Here is a 6,291-nt window from a genome sequence, read left to right as displayed (position 1 = left end):
TTATGTGGCCAGTTCATTTTTGCGAGCGTTTTCCCGGGATGGTTCGGGCTCAACTCTGCTGGGGGCGTAACTTTGATTCTGCAACTGTGGCTATTGCTACCTCTTGAGACTGTAACATTTCGAAGATCACCTGCAAGTTGATCCCATCACCTCCGCCGTCGTGCGTGCTCCGAGCTATTGATCGAGCTCCCCCTATGAATGTTGTTTTCAGGGTCAGTAGGCAAGTTTGCTTTGATAGCCACATATGAGTTAGTATTGATCGGATCCGCAACTGGGACTCCATTGGGGTCAACAGGGGGTACCTCGTTGCTGAGCACCACGTTGTTGTTCTCACCATGGTGGTCGTACTCAGCATCAACGTTTAAATGGATAGATTGGGAGTTTAACATTTTAAATTTTACCTGAAATTAAAAGCTCAAAGAACAAGTGTAAAATAGAGTGCCTTATGGAAATTTGTATCAAATTGCCACTATTATCCTTAGCCCCACAGTGGGCGCCAAACTGTTTAACTTAAAAGCAGATAACAATTAAATTTGTATGTGATTTTAAGGCTATGTAGATTAATTCAATACAAATGATAAATGGCATTAGATTAAACAAATGAATGACGTAATAAATTATCAAACCAATTAAGGGGAGTGACCCCAGACTCAGTAACAGCTTAATGAAATGCATGTCTTTGATCACGGGCTCACACTAATGAAGAATGGATGAACAAAGGCAAGAACTTTGAACAATAGAGAAAATAAGAGTATATTTCCTTAATATACGTGTTACAATATTTTTCATGAATAATAAATTTTCCCCTTAATATAGTAGGGGAATTTTACCCTGAGTATAATTCTAAAAAAGGTAAAAATCTTCAGTTTCGACGATCACTGATTTTTTGTTGATACGAGCCGAAATTCATGTTGTGATATCCGATTGGGTACACATATAACGATCCTTTGTTAGCCGTGTGCAACTGCTCGGTGATTCTCTCTGAAGTATCAACCCTTAAATCGAACCTCGAGGATATGGTCCCGATATCCCCGAGGGCAAGTGTTTGCCTCGCCCTGATACGAGAGTGTTTGCAATAAGTTTGTGCAGAAAAATAAAACTGCAATCACAAACAGCTATAAAGAAAAAGAATTTTATTGATAAACATTGGGGGTTACAACTCTGTTTATTCCTTGCTTCTTCCCTCCCATTTGTTATCCGTAATTCAAGGGTCTTAGTAGTGTATTTCTCGAACGTAGGATGATATACATCTCTTTGATGTATTTGATGATCAAGAAGCATGTAGCAACACTACATTTGGATCTTGAATGTTGTTAGTACTTTAAGCATGACATATATGACATGCGTTTGATCTCTTAATGAATACTTCAAGATCTTTATGGAATTTCAGAGATCGTATATTTGATCTCATTATGCATTTTCCGGGATTTTATGAAATTTCTGAGATCGTCTTTGAATGACATATATAGCCTTATTTATAGGTATGAATTAGGATTTTGGTGGAGTAGCCACCAAGTAACCCTAATAGACTCCTAATTAATTCAAGAGTCGTCTTGAATTTAAGATTTATCTTGATCTGCGAAACTTTCAGTGTCTACAAATGCCCCCTACTTCAAGGTTTGTCGAGGTGTAGGCGCATGAAACTTGAAAACGAGACTTGAAGTATCCAACCATCACAACAGATAATCTTGAAACTTATAGTATTCGATTTGCAGGACGAAGAGAAGAAATGCAGAACTGGTCCCATTGGGCGTGCCAATTTGTTTGAAATAAATTTTCAAGTGCAAAATATTAACTGTAATCACAAAAATATATGAAGAGAAATAATCTTTATTGATGAACCTTTATGGATATAATTTTGTTTGTTCCCTTAATTCTTTCTCTAAATTATTCTCCGTAATTTAAGGGCTGCATCAACGTATTTCTCGAGCTTAGGATGATGCGCAGGCCTTCCTGATATATATTATCATCTCCATAAAAGTCGAGCATTGTATGAATCTTCTTCTTGAAGTATTTGACTATCAAGAAGCGCCCGGCTTCATCTTGATCTTTCTGTGAATCCCGAGAGTTTATGGAATTTTTTGAGATGATCTCAATTTTCGAGAGATATTTTTTAAAGGATTATGTAATCTTTTTTATAGGATTGACTTAGGGTTTTGTAGATAATAGATTTGCGTCAAGAAAATTTATTGAAAATCTATGCGTACAGAGGGGTTCTTCGTTCTGACTTCGATACGTTACGATCATCTTCCCACTCCGCTTGGCTCACCGGGAAGTCGAGTTATGCAACAGGCTCGGTTTTACCCGTATACAATCTCTTACATTGTTAATCTTGTAAAATCGTGTGCTATTTTCCAAAATTAGAAAATTGGTTCTACTTTCGAAAGTTGTTAATGGATAAACAAGTTATGCCGTTCAAAGAGGAGGCATTGGAGTTGCAAAGTGGTTGGATTATTTAGTTTGTACTCAGAATATCACTTTGTATCAAATTTGTCCAAAGTTGAAATTTAAATGACATTGGCCTCATAATAGTTCACTTACTTTTATAGGATAAATTTAAAAATAAATCACTTACCTATATAAGATAAATTGCTAAAAAGGAAACATTGCAGTTTTTTGTCCATATATGTGTAAGATTTTGTTGAAATAGTATCTTGATTACTGTTATATTGACCATTTTATCTTCAATTATTTCATTTTGCCTAAATCCACGATCCTTATTCTATAACTGACATGGAACTTAAATAGTTTAAGAATTTTGAAGCAATAAAATATGGAAAGAATATTATAAAAATGATGAAGCATATTAATATCTAAGTTAACAACTTTATCATCGAATCTGCTATGGTGCATTACTCCCTCGGTTCACAATAAGTGACAATTTTTATACCCATTAAAGAAATACGAACTCTTAAAGAGAAAAAAAGATGTAATCGCTAAATTAATATTAATTAATTGTTATCTTGATACATTGGAATATGTAAATAAGGGTAAATTTTAGAAACTAAAATTAATTCTTTCTTGATTATGTAAAATGACATTTATTTTGAACCAAAATAAAAATAAAATACTTACCCACACCAGGTGTTTACAGTGGCGAAGCCAGGAAATTCAATAAGGGTGTTCAAAGTTTGAATACCCTTTGTCAGCGAGCTATGCAAGGGTGTTCAAAGTCTTTTTTTAATCAATAACATGTAATATTTTAATTTATACGTAGTATAATTTTTCGGCAAAGGATGGTCAGTTGACCATCCTTGGGCCAACATAGCTTCGTCCCTGAGTATTTACACCAAACTATATTAACTCACCATAGTTAATTAATTTAATTAAATGAGAATACAAATAATTAAACATGGTTAAATAATTGAAGTCCATATACAAAACACATGCTATATATCTATTGGTTTGGTGTAAACACGTGATACGGGTAAATAGCGGAGCCACCTTTCCAAATGCTAAAGTCTTCGATTTGAATTGTGTACTGAGTATTTATTATTTATTGGAAAATGAATTATTTACATCCACAATTATTTAAACTCTTAATATGACATCGAAATAATAGTTGTATGCCTATGCTGTTTTTCTTTGAAAGAAAGCACCAAGTTTTAATTATGAGAACAAAATTAAATTAATAAAAGCGCAACAAAACCGTTGAACTTGAGTTCTTGGCAAACTACATTATCATATAATCTGAGACTTTGTAATATTAATATTTTAAAGAAAACCCACTTGTGCACACAATTAATAAATTTCCAAAATAAAACAAAATCCAATCGTAATCCGAAAGTCAAATTTCTTGTAGACCAGTTACCGGCTATTTTCGGTTAACCACCTCGCTCACCCTCTGTTATAAATAGCTCAAACTCTTTTCCACCTCTTTCACCAGTTGCTCAGAATTCATTAGAGCAAAAACCAAAAACAGAGGAAAATGGTTCTGCTAACACCACCACGAACTCCGGGCCGGGCCACGGCTACGGCGATAGCGGGCTCGTCGAAGCGGCTTATGGTGAACTTTATTGGTTCGATGTCTTTGTTAGCTTTGTGGTTGAAAAAAGCTAGCCGAGGAATTAAAACCCAAAAACTCGGGGGCGATTCGCCTAAATCGCCGTTGGATAAGCCAAAGAAGTTCTTCGCGACGATTAGTAACAAGGCGATTAATTTGAGGCACAAGAAAAAAGCGGAAGGGGAGCTGGTTGATGAGGATTTTGGAGATGGAGGATTGTGGCAGAGAGGTATTTTGATGGGTGATAAATGTCAGCCGTTGGATTTCTCCGGCGTGATTTATTATGATAGCAACGGGAATCGTTTGCCGGAGGTGCCGATGAAATCGCCGAGGGCAAGTCCGTTGCCGAGTTATCTTTACGCTTCACCAAGGTCTGCAGAAGTGAATTAGAAATAGTAAGTTTAAAAAATATTATAGCATCAGTATTAGTTGATGTTCTGTTTAGGTTTCTGGTGGCATGTAGTTGAATTTGGAAAACTTTTTTTTTTTTTTTTTTGGCCTTTATGTCCTGCGGTTTGTTTGGTTTGGGTTACAGGAAATATGGGCACCCTGGAACTGAAAGATGTGGTGATATATGAGCTATGCTAATTTTCCATTAATCTTGAAAAAACAGTGTATAAAGATGTTTTGAATATGGTGGAATAAATTTAATTTAAGCTGTTTGCTTTGGTGGGAAATTAGTTGCTATGAATTCACGTTTGTGTGTATGAATTAACGGTATCATGTTCACTTGTTGTCAATGGTACCAATTTATAGACACAGAGACCATGGCACTAGCGGAACCGTGGCCTGTTATACCTATATTTGAGGTTTATTCATATCATCATGGATTCTACAAAAAAACACTAAAGTTGGGTGCAAAGGCGACCCGGGATTTAATTAAATGTTGCGGAGCATATGCTTTTGATATTAAGGAGTTCGAGCAAAATATATGATAGTTTTTAACATATGTATATACTTAAATATTCAGAATTTTTGTCAAAGTTAATGAGGTTCGGTGATCCCTCTTCCTAAAGCATAGGTTCACCTGGTTGGGTGGACGTACTCTTCACCCTCATATTCGACCTATGGAAATGGATACATCTTTCGTGGAGAGCGCTTTACCATTAAAGTAGAATTTTCTTATACTAAGTCGAATTAGTCGACCCTGAAAGCAATATCCAAGTCTGATGGAAAATAAAATAAAAAAATAAATTCTGCAAAAATAATATAACTCTCCCACCTATCTATAATACAACATTTTTATTATTAATTAGTCCGTTAAGAAATGATATCTTTATATATTTGAAATCAATTTTTTATTTAATTTTTTTTGGCTTAATAACATGTTTTTATGTCTAACCACAGAAGTCCCAAGATATGTTTAATTACAAGCTTTAATTTTTTTTATATTCTGTAATAAATTGAAATGAGTGAGTGTTACGTTATGGGCGATGACCTAAGCTGCCAATTTCTTTTCCTTTTTGTCTCCAGAAATAAAAATGAGGCAAAGGTAAAAAAAAGTTGAGGTCTTGTACGAAGCAACTTCTGTCTAGTAATTCAACAATAAACTATGGCTACGGTTGCAACCGTTGTCCCATAGTTGCTTTTGTCGTACCACTTAATCTATTCGAAGAGGCAAAGTTGATTACAATTTACAGGAATCGTAGAAATATTTAATTTCTATTTTCTACGATCACTTGCCTTGGATGGATGTTAAAATTTTTATGAGAAGATGTTGTTCTTCTCTCTCTTTTCATTTTTCAACTATTTATGATATTCCTCAAAATATAGAGGAATTTTTTTTTTGTCTTCAATAGTATAATTTGCTCCATCTCAAAAGGCCACATTATTCATGTCTGAAAATTATATTATTACTACTATTACGATACGCTTAAAGGGACTTTCTCAAGCGTTGATACTTGGTGATTAAATCGTTGAAAATATTTCAGAGGAGACAAGAACATTATCAAAGACATCACTAAGGGTTTTGATTCCCTTTCAAAGCCTACGTACACATTAGATAGCCATTATCAATTGCAATAAAGAAAAATATAAATCGAACCGATGTATGCAAAATTAATTTCTCCCTTGAAAATATTTGCACCGAAATAAGTAAACCTTTTCCAGTCATCAGCCGCAATTCTTTTTTGTTAAGAATAATTGCGATTAAGTAAGTGACCTGGTCAACTTAATACTTATATATAATAGAATAGCTAGTATGAATTAAAATAATAAGAAAGTGACAATCTCTCTTGCGAATTTCAGTATATGGTAAAACTGTTGTTGGAATTGAATGATTCAACTTT

This window comes from Nicotiana sylvestris, chromosome 3, assembly GCF_000393655.2.
Source record: "Nicotiana sylvestris chromosome 3, ASM39365v2, whole genome shotgun sequence".
NCBI classification, from domain to species: domain Eukaryota; kingdom Viridiplantae; phylum Streptophyta; class Magnoliopsida; order Solanales; family Solanaceae; genus Nicotiana; species Nicotiana sylvestris.
Note: the sequence above shows the minus strand (reverse complement) of the source record.